General features: G+C 32.6%; 1 long non-coding RNA gene across 1 annotated transcript; it reads right to left on the reverse strand.

Moving 5' to 3' along the window:
* Positions 1–9,651: 9,651 nt before the first annotated feature.
* On the reverse strand, positions 9,652–11,068 carry LOC120208317. The gene is made up of 4 exons (XR_005524306.1): positions 10,826–11,068; positions 10,336–10,402; positions 10,163–10,213; positions 9,652–9,837 (listed from the first exon to the last, which is right to left on the reverse strand). It is a non-coding gene; the product is annotated as an uncharacterized LOC120208317 (long non-coding RNA).
* Between the last annotated feature and the right edge of the window lie 458 nt (positions 11,069–11,526).

Below are 11,526 nucleotides of genomic sequence, written 5' to 3' on the forward strand. Positions count from 1 at the left end.
AATTGATGTTTTTGATTCAATTATGTTTTCATAAAAACTATACGTATTATGATTTTCAAACATTATTTTCCAAATAGTTTTTCAAAACATTGCCCTTTAGGATTCGGTTTAGAGAACCTTGAAATATTGAAGACTCATTTGAGTTTTGGGTTTGATTATATTGCATACATGTGTTTAAATTTACAGGTTACATATTCTATTCTGATTCTTAAATCATGTCAAATCCTAAACGACCTAGGACATTGTCTAGTAGCTCAAGTCAAAATCGACCTCTTATTCCTCCACCCAATCCAAATAACCCAAATATGACCATTATGAACTCTTATTTCAATGTACCTGGTTGTGGACAAGATCTATACCATATGTACCATACTTGTTTTGAGTCATACAAAATCTGGGAAGAGCGTATCCCTTCGATCCAAGCTATTGAAGATATGGACTTCCAATATCTTCCTACTCTTAAATCCTAGAAGTTTGATAAACTCTTTAAACTCAAACCTTTGGTTTATCATCAATTAGTCTGCATTTTTCTATTCCAATGTGGTATGTGTCCAAAACGAGCACCGATATGAAACTATAGGAATTCGATCATATCTTTTAGGACAATTCATTTTTATTGACTCCAACACAATCGCTACCCATTTTGGACTAGATAACTCAGGTTCAATGAAAAAGAGACTGTGGATTCACCATATAAGTCTAAGGATAGTGAGAGTACCCTAAGAACTCATCGTGATAGATTCCTTCATTATTTGATCTCTTGTTGGTTTAAACCATCCGGAGGTAGGTACTCCTCCCTTAGGAACATAGATATATGGTGGATATATTGTATCCAACATAAAAAGAAGATTAATCTGGCACAGATCATCTTTAGTGAGTTTCCATAAACATTAATCCTTCCAACAATATAGAAACCTTGGTTTATGGTTGTCTATTTAGTAATTTGTTTATCAAACTCGGTCTTTGGGTCAATGGGTTTATCGTCCCGAACTCAGAATTTTTAATTGTGAAACATTTTGATGTTCATGTATTATTTTATTTTGGGTGTTTGAATTTGTTGGATAATTGAATATTTGAACTTACATTCTTATATATTTGGTTTGATTTTCACTTTCATTTTGAGCTTAATGTTTATTTTTGCATCATTTACATATTAGTTGCATTATTACCAATTTTGCCATGTCACATTTTTATGAATATTGATTATGAAACTAATGGCTAATCGTTCTCTTGATTATGATCTTAGCAGCTTACACTATATTTAGTTATCAATTGGCTAATTGTTTTTCAAAAACTTGTTTAAAATCTTTTAAAGATCTTTTTGATTTAACAAAAAGGGGGAGAAATATTAAAATGTTTTTAAAGGGGAGAAGTGTTAAAGTAAGGAGGAGTAATTTCAAAACTTGATTTCAAAATCTTAAAATTACTAAAATATTTTGTTATATCAAAAAGGGGGAGATTGTTGAAAACATTTTGATATTTCGATATAACAAATTAAGATAAATGAATTTTAAGATTTTCCAAAAAAAAAATCTAAGTAAATTCAATATAATTATTCGAATATCAAAATATTACTCCAAATCTTTTAAAAGTCATTTTTAATCCTTACTCATGTGTAAAATTAAGTTTTAATCTTAAAATTATTTCAAAATAATTTTATAAAGTATTTTGAACCGTTTCAAAGCCAAAAATTCCAGAATGTCCAGAGGGAATCGATTCCCCCCAAGGGGTACCGATTCCCCCCTGATTGGTTTGGCTCCGAGAAAAACAGAATGCTCGGAGGGAACCGATTCCCCCCAAGGGGTACCGATTCCCCCTGTTTTAACGGTCGAAATATTTGAATTTTACACTTAGGGAACCGATTCCCCATGAGGGGGTACCGATTCCCCCCACGCTCCAAGCTGTTTTATTAATGATTTTCACACTTAAACGGCTCCATTGACTCCACTAATCATCCCCAATTTTAGAATCAATTGAGGGAGTATTTAAACAAGTTCTGAAGCCTTTGATCAACAAGAAATATAGAGAAACAAGAGAGAAAGCATCAAACACCAAGTTTGTACAAATCAAGCCAATTTTCCTTTCAATATTCATTTTGCTTTCAAGAACACCATTTATGCTCATTTGTAATTATTTTTTAGTGTTATTTTCTTGTTCTAGAATTGTGCAAACATCTTACCTTGTGAGGTTTTCCTTGTAAGTTTGCAAATTTGTGTATTTCTCTTTGAAAAAGAGTGTGCTCAAGAATTTGTGGTATAATTCTTGAGGGAGTTGTAAGGTTACTCTTTGTCCTCGAAAGAAAGAACAAATTAGTGAATTTATTGGAAAATCCTTAGTGTGGATAGCTAAGGTAGTGGACGTAGACTTTGGTTGAGAAAGTCGAACCACTCTAGATCGTTATGCAAATAATTTCAATTTTCTGCAAAAACTTCCACCAAAATTTTAATTGCCAATTCACCCCCTCTTGGCCATTTCCATCAATCGATTAACTCAACATATGTCCCTCATAGAATTATAAATACAATCACTACAAAAAAACAGAGGATTAACGGCGTTTTTACTCCTATAGTGGCGTTTTTAAGCACCGCTAAAGTTCGCGACGTTTGAGAACAAAAAACGTCGTTATAGGTCGCTATCTATATCGACATTTTTTTGTTACAAACGCAACAAATTGTCATATATATAGCGGTGTTTTCGAATAAAAACCGCAAAAGGTCAAGATCTATAACGACATTTTTTGGATACAAACACTACAAAAGGTCGATATCTATAGCGGTATTTTCAGAATAAACACCACAAATTATCTAAAACTTTCGTGGCATTTTTTGTAAAATGCCGGTATTGATTGTGTATTTAGCAACAATTTTTATACAAACGCCGCTAATTAACATAAAATTTATAACCATTGATTTCTGCTCTTCTGTTACCCAAAATTACATTTTCAATCTTTTCCATTATCCAACAAACATGACATCTAGAACAACAAACTTTAATTTCATAACAACAAACTTCAAATCCATTATATTAAATAAAAGTTTACATTAACGTAATAGGTAATGCAGTTCAACATTGTTAAGTATCATGAACAAAACATATAACAGAAATAAAACCTAAGATGGAGGACTTTGAGGTTGAGTTTTTCGTATCATCTGCATCATAGCTTCTAATCGATTTTCAAATTCTTGACATTTACACGGATATGTTGCTTCTCTCTATGTTTCTTTCACTTCATTTTCGACTTTCATGTTAGCCATTTTTTGATCCATTTCAGCCAATTGTTGTTTTAAACGACTAACTTCTAATTGGGAAGACTAAGACTGTGATGACATGTACTGCGATGAACTGGATCCAAAATATTTGGTGGGAGTAATAAATGATCCTTAACAGTGAACCCGATCATATCTTTCAGGACTCAAAACGTCATCTATAACTTGATTTTTGATGTCATCTGCATTAACAAGACCATGACTTGAAGCCGTAGCTTCATACTCTGCCATTTTATCCCTCAAATTTTCCTAATAATAAAGTAAATAATTATTTCAAATAAGAATAAAAGACTATAGATATAAATAAAACATAATTCAAATCCTCTGTCCAGCTCAGTTGGTAAGAGCTCAAGACTCTTAATCTTGTGGTCGTGGGATCGAGTCCCACGGTGGGCAATTCATAATTATGACTGTCGGAAGTCTCCCACGAAAGCTGCTCTCAACCTGGTGTTGGGGGTAGCTTACTATCCTACATTCCCCTTACATATGAGAATAGAGTCGGCTATTATTTTTTCAAATCCTCTGTCCAATAAATGTACTATAATTTCTACAGCTTCAGCAAAAATATGAGTGTCATCCTTTTTTGTATGTGTCATGTTGAAGAGTTTGATTCGTCTAACTTTAGAATCAGATGTATTTTCCTACAATGTAGCATAATATAATTAATTTTCGTTAGTATGTACATGAGAATACAAATCACTATGTGAATAATCTATAATACCTCATCATTAGCTATACAAGCAAAGCTCTTCGATCCAGTCGTGTGAGTAAACTTTTGTTGTTGCCTGCTAGCAACACCAACATGCTCTCGGTCTTACAATTTCAAAAAACCACATATAAAGTCAAAATTATAATTTGTTAATATTATTATTGAAAAATACATCATACATGTCCTTTCTGTGAACTCCAAAATCTGACTGTATCTTCCCATTGATACATGAGCATTCCAGGTGAGACAATTTGTAACTTCTCTTCAAGGATGATATCATTCTTGAAGTATTTATTGTTTAATGAACTCTTGTGGTCTCTTCATCTATTCCCTAACACTTGCTTCAAATAATTGACAGACCTCTAAAGAAAATTTATCCTACACATAAAATAAGTGTTAAAAGTAAGTATAAAGTACTATTGAATTGTTATAGATTATCTATTATAATAAAATTATTACCTTAACAAAATCCAAAGCCTAAATTTCTGTTAATATTAGGCATTTCACGCCATGACTCATAATTGATCGGTAAAATATTAGCATTACGTCCAAACATGCCTAAGTAACTGAATAGAAGACGTGCTTCTGGGCCAATAGGTTAACCGACATCATTTCTTGAAACTTTGACACGGTGCCCAAGAGGATGTTGGTATAATTCATTCAACGTTGTACGTCATTTAGTCTTGCGTGTTCCAGCATTTTCAACTATATAAAAAAATTATTAATTGTAAGTTTTCAAAATGAACAAACAATTAAATAAAGTGTCGAACATTACCTTGAATTTCTACAGCTTCTTCAACAGTAATAGGAACTTCTGAAGAGTCAACAACATTTGATTCCTCATTATTTGTTTGTTCATACTATTGAGAAGCTCGAACAATCCGCAAATCACTTATTTTTCTCCTCAGCATGATATCTTTAATGAACAAACAATATTTTTTAGTAAGAAAACGATTTTATTAATGAATATATTGAAGGACAACATGTTAAAAGTTATAATATTATAAATTAACAAATTAAGATATAAAATCTTACGACATTCTTATGTCATATCAAATGTCATAAATATCTTCATCAACGTCCTCCTGAACTCATTGAAATTGTGTAGTATTAGTGATAATTTCATCTAAGTTTTGTGCTACAAAAGGTAAAGATTCTGATCTTGTTTCAATGTCATCTCTACTTCTATTCCTGATGTCTATCAAGTCTTTGGGGTATTACGGAGCACAACATACCAACCGTCATCAATTGGATTGTGACAGTAAAAAGACATGTTTCACTTGAGAAGAAAATACATATGGTTCATCTAACAATCATTGCCCAGTGTGAATTAATCGAGAGAAATTCACCATTGTAAAACCGAATTTATCTCTTTTTATGCCTCGCGTACTGTTTACATCAACCAGTCACACCGAAACAACACAACCTTTCGTTTTTCATAATAATCTAACTCAATAATGTCCGTAAGAATTCCATACATCTCCTTCCAAAGGATGATTGTCCCTGACACTAGCATAACTTGTAGTTAAAGATGTAATTACTACTCCATAATTTTGTGTCCTCCTTAATCTTTCACGAGATTTTGTCTGGAACTTAAACCCATTAATGAGGAAGACATTATATTTTTTAACAATTCTATTCGGATCTTGAGAAAACCATTTAACATATTCACTAACTTCTCTCCCACTCCAAACCTATTACACATGAATGGTGAATTAATTTGCATTCATGTCGATATAAAAATGCAAGACTTATATATTATTTATAACTATATGGAATGATTTAGTTGCTTACCATCTGTCCTAACCATTCATGAAAAGTTTCTGTGAATAACTTATGTATCTCTCGCTGATGTAATCTTCAGGAGCGTGCACGATATCTCAAGACTTCTTTAAACTCACTATAAAGTATATTATGTCGTTAAAGAATGAGAAATATAAAAGATTTAAGATATTTCATTAGAATTGAGTCCAAAAAACTTATGTGCGAAAGAGATCTATTGAATCATGATCGAAAAAAACATATCGGTGTGCTTGTACCCAAGACGTATCATCTAAGTGTGCAATTTCAACTTTCCCGAGTGGTTTACCATAACTTCCAAACAAATAATGTTGTGGTAAGTCATTAGAACTGAACACATCATTTATATTTGGTCTTTTCAATCTTGTTTCAACATCTTCAAATTATCTAGAGCAAAATGTCATACATTCATCTACTAAATACCCTTCAACAATTGATCCTTCCTGATAACGCTTATTACGACAGTAAGACTTCAACTTGCACAAGAACCTATACACGAAACAACATACTATGTAAATATGTTTTATGAAAAGGTATAATCACAAATCATTTGAAACATATAATTCAATTAACACCTCTCTATAGGGTACATCCATTGATAGAAAACTGGTCCACAAACTCTTGCTTCGTGAAGAAGATGAATTAGTAGATGCACTATAATTGTGAAGAATAAAGGCAAAAATATCTTCTCCAAGTTGCATAAAGTCAAGGTGGCTCGATCTTATAGTTTATCAAGTTCTTCAACTATCAAAACTTTCTCACAGATAGCTTTCATTATATTAGAAAGTTCAATGATACAAGACGTCACCTTACTCGACATACAACCGCGTATAGCTACTGGCAGCAAATCCTGCATTAATATGTGATAATCATGTGACTTTAAAGAATAAAGTCTCTGATATTTAACACTGACACATCGAGATATATTTGATGCATACCCATATGAGACCTTTATATCCTTCAACACTGTGCAAAACACTTCTTTTTCTTTATTCGAAAGAGAAAAAATAGAAGGCGGAAAGAAATATTTTCCATTAGGATATAATTGCGGATGAAGATCATGACGAATTCCCATGTTGACTAAGTCAAGTTGACTCTTTAGATTATCTTCAGATTTTCTGTCGACATTGAGAATGGTCTCGATAATATTCTCACAAACATTCTTCTCAATATGCATTACATCAAGATTATGTCTCAAAATATTATCCTTCCAATAAGGCAACTCGAAGAATATAGTCCACTTTTACCATAAGTCTACCATATTTGGATCATCCTCTTCATCATTCTGTTGGTCAACATCCACTTCTTAATTTACATGCTTTGCCTTTTTCTTTGATCGTGTATTCGATGGTTGATTAATCTTTCCAAAAGTAAAATTGATATGTTTCAACATGGAGAATATATCAGACCCGATTGTTTGGTAGGAGCTTTTCAAAACTCTTCAGCACCATCAAACATATTCTTTTGACTTCTAAATCTATGATTATCAGTTAACCAAGACGATGTCCCATATAAGAGAACTTCTTTCCATTAAACAACCACTTCGAACATGTATATGCAGCACAACAATGACAAGCATAATGACATTTGGTACTCCAACCAGATAAATTTACATACGCATGAAAATCATTAATTATCCGTAATAAAGTCGTGCGTAAATTAAAGTTCTCATTCTTCAACACATTATATGTTTTGACCCCTTCCCATAACTTTTTCAACTCTTCAATAAGCGGTTGCATATAAATATCAATATCATTTCTGGGACCTTTCTCACCAGGGATTATCATTGATAAGATAAAAAATGATTATTTCATACAAATCCACGGAGGCAAATTGTATGGAACAAGTATAACATGCCAAGTACTATATGAAGTACTAATGATTTTGAAAGGATTAAACCCATCAGTTGCAAGACCGAGCCTGACATTTCGAGGATCTCTCGCAAAACTTGGATACTTGTTGTCAAATGAATTTCAAGCTAAAGAATCCGCAGGATGCCATAATAATCTATCATCAGTTCTTCCATCATGATGCCACCTCATAGACTCAGCAGTCTTGGAGGACATAAACAATCTTTGTAGCCTAGGTATGAGAGGAAAATATCGTAGAATCTTTACCGGTTTCTTTCTTGATCGTGCTTGAACTTCATCCTCACTCACATTTTCTGCGTCACTAGGCATCCATCTAGATTTTTCGCATACATGACAAGACTCCTGATTCTTCGATCACCTCAATACAACATACAATCATTCGAACAACTATGAATTTTGTCATATCCAAGATCCAAATCTTTTATCATTTTCTTCATATCTTTGCATAATTGAGGGACTTCTGCAAAAGGAAACATTTATCCTAGAAACTCCAACAATTGCATAAAATAGTTATCAGTCCACCCTCCCAAGCATTTTAAGTGGAAAAGACGAATGCAGAAAGATAGCTTTGAATATTTTGATCCCTCATAAATTTGTTCATTCATTTCATTCAACTTGTAAAACTTTGTCGCTTCTCTATTTGGCTCTTCAGCACATACACTTCTTCCCATCTCAGTGAAATCATTAACATCATTGTGACAATCATTTTCTGTAACAGATTGATGATGATTGTGCATATTAAATGCATCTAGTAACATCCCTTCCATGTCATAATTCGGAGGGCATTTCATAATTCGGAGGTATTCTACGGAAGCTGCTCTCAACCTGGTGTTGGGGGCAGCCTACTATCTTACTTCCCCCTTACCCCATTATATATGGGAACAAGGGACAACCATTTTTTTAGTAACATCCCTTCCATGTCATCTTCTCTAATAGTTCGATGGTGAGAAGTAGCAAGATAAGTCGAATAACCCATGGAAGAAGATCTATTTGATATAAACTCTCTATGAAATATCCATTTTCTATACACCGAACAAATCCAAAAACAACTAGATACTCGTACACAACTTCACGAATGTGCCAATTAATGTTAGCACACTTCTTACAAGGGAAAAGAATCATATTCTCTTGCCTTGCATTCACAAAAGCTAAATTTAGAAAATTTTCAACTCCATTTCGATATTTGTCGCTTACCCTTGAGAAATTCATCCAACTCTTATCCATTTCGTATTTCTGGAGTTTTAATTTCAAATGTTAATTCCTAATATTATAGAGAAAGTTAGAACCTAAATAGAAGCATTACATTTAATTTCACAATTTATATTATTAATAAATTCCTGGATAAATTTGTGGCAGACAAATAATATGGAAAAGGGACCTATATAAGGGGCCAAATAAATAACAAAACTATGAAACCTGTCCTTACATCATTATTAATCTACACTTAAACATGGCATAGGCTTAGAAGGTTAGTGCTTTCATAAACTAGGTTATCAGAATAAAACTAAAAATATTGAACAAATCGGTATTATACTATCAGATTTAGTGCATAATAATAATTGCATAGTATAGAACTAATCACTCCTAAATTATAAAACTTATAAATTTATAAAATTTTATGGGAGTAAGTGTATCTCTGCTATTTTATAAAAATTATAAGGGTGCATATATACAACTGCAAATATTTGCATTCACAAGAATTTTCATCAATTAATGATTTGTTCATTCTTCAAGTTTTTCTGTCTTCAATTTTGTTTTACTATGTAATTTATTTTCTCCTATGCATGTTCATCAACCTTCAACATTCACTCTAAACCCTTTCACTTTCACTAATATTTCATCGAAATCAAGCCTTTAGATCTAAACAAACTCATGTTTCATAGTTAAAGAGAGAGGCATGAAGAACTTAAAACGAAGTTGATTACCTTTGTTCCATGTGAGAAAGGTTCAAGAAATAAAGAAAATCAAAAACCCAAAAGTAAAACAAAGACAAGATTACCTTTGTTTCCTCACAAACGAGTTCCACAGAAAACGAAGGACTCGAACCAAGCTATAGAAGCAAAAGAACCAAGGGATCGAGCATTGATGGTGTAACCTTGGAGGCCTCGACGACTTCGACCAACAACGAGCAACACCAATTTTGCGTGGGTATCTTTGTTGTGTCCGGTGGAGATGGGAGTCTGGAATGATACTTTAAAGCAAAATAAAGACTTTAATGCATTTGGAGAGTCTGGAAGGTCCTCCAACATTTATGTAAATACTAAATAAAAAAGAAATAAACATATATTCATCAAAGTTCTAAACTCGTAATGAGTATAAGATGTTTGTATGTGCATTCACTACATGAATATTCTTCTTTTTTTCTAAACTTTTCCATGCATTAGTAGGGAACATATCCTGCAAATGCATTTGGAGGGTCTTTGAAATATCTTATCCTTTTCTCGTGTCTAAATATGTATATGACACTGATACGTTCGAAAAATGAAAGAGTCAAGCTAAGATAGACTTCAACTTACCCAAGTTAGCTCTTCTGAAACTCTAACCTCTCTAGTAGTAAAAAGGGCAAGCTGTTCATAGAAACACAAAGAAAATGTATAAATAACTTGGCACTTCAAATGCAGGTAAACAACAATCCTCTATTTTTTTATTATAGCCTTGACAAAAAATTTGTTACTGGTTTGATTCATACATGATAATAATGGCGATCAGGGGTCTCCACTTCAACTGGAATGTCAATCAAGTTTGCATCAAAGCATCTAAAATGTTAAATGTTAAATTTTAAACATCATACTAGACTGTTGGTAGTGATTTACTACACTGTTAAGAATATGATAAAACATAAAAGACATCTAAAAATGAACCCCGACATCCTGTAAAATGTTAGAAAGTTGTACAAGAAGGTGCAACATTAAACATTGGTGTTTTAGAATAATTTAAACATATGTTTAATTTACAGCAATATATCATTCTTGGTCTGGTGGTCTGATGGTTTGCTTTGCTTGGCTATTATATAATCAATAATTAACCAAACCAATAAAAGTTTCAGTAATCATAAAACTTAAAACAAAATGAAGTCGAAAGTTACCCCAATAAGATATGAATCCAATTCAAATTCCTGCAAATAAAAGCAAAATGTTATTTGCAATTCTAGATTTTCTAAACAACCCAAAAACCCTAACCTTCAAATTTTGGGATTTTAAACAGAGAGTGGAGCGACGGAAGGGTGAAGTAAATGAAGTGCAGCAACTGATTCTAGGCCTGATAGCTGTGGGTCATCACTTTAGAGCTGCTTTTCAAGGTTTTTGTTAGGGTACAAAGAATGAGGATGCAAATGAGAAAGACCGAAAGTGGAAAGTAGAAATGACGACAAACAGCGGAAGAAAAGGATGATTGAGTAGGGAAATGGAAAGGACGCGATAGAGGAGTGGGCTGACGGCAGCCGAACAACATATTTGATATATTACAACACGGAGGCCAATGAGCAATCGACGTCGGAGATTGAAAAAAAAGGGGAAGAAAATGTTAAATGAAGAGATAAAGTTGTGTTTTTAGGGAAATTTTAGACGGGTGAATGAAATAATTAGACCACGTTTGGTTCGTTAGAATGTTTACGATGGAATTAGAATCTGTAAGATTTAGAATCTAATTTTATATTTTATTTGCTTGACAGGAATGGAATTGAAATCCAATTTCATATTCTGTTTGGTTCGTAGACATATCAGATGAATTTGATCTCAATAATGTAAAATGACAGAATTGTCCTTCTTATTTTTTTGCTTTATTTTAGTTTATTTTACAACTTACATGTAGTAATATATTATAAAAAATTAAAAAATATTAAATTTTCATTTTATTAATTGATTATTCATTTTAATAAATT

The sequence above is a fragment of the Hibiscus syriacus genome, unplaced genomic scaffold (genome assembly GCF_006381635.1).
Source record: "Hibiscus syriacus cultivar Baekdansim isolate YM2019G1 unplaced genomic scaffold, ASM638163v2 tig00016212_pilon, whole genome shotgun sequence".
Taxonomy (NCBI): domain Eukaryota; kingdom Viridiplantae; phylum Streptophyta; class Magnoliopsida; order Malvales; family Malvaceae; genus Hibiscus; species Hibiscus syriacus.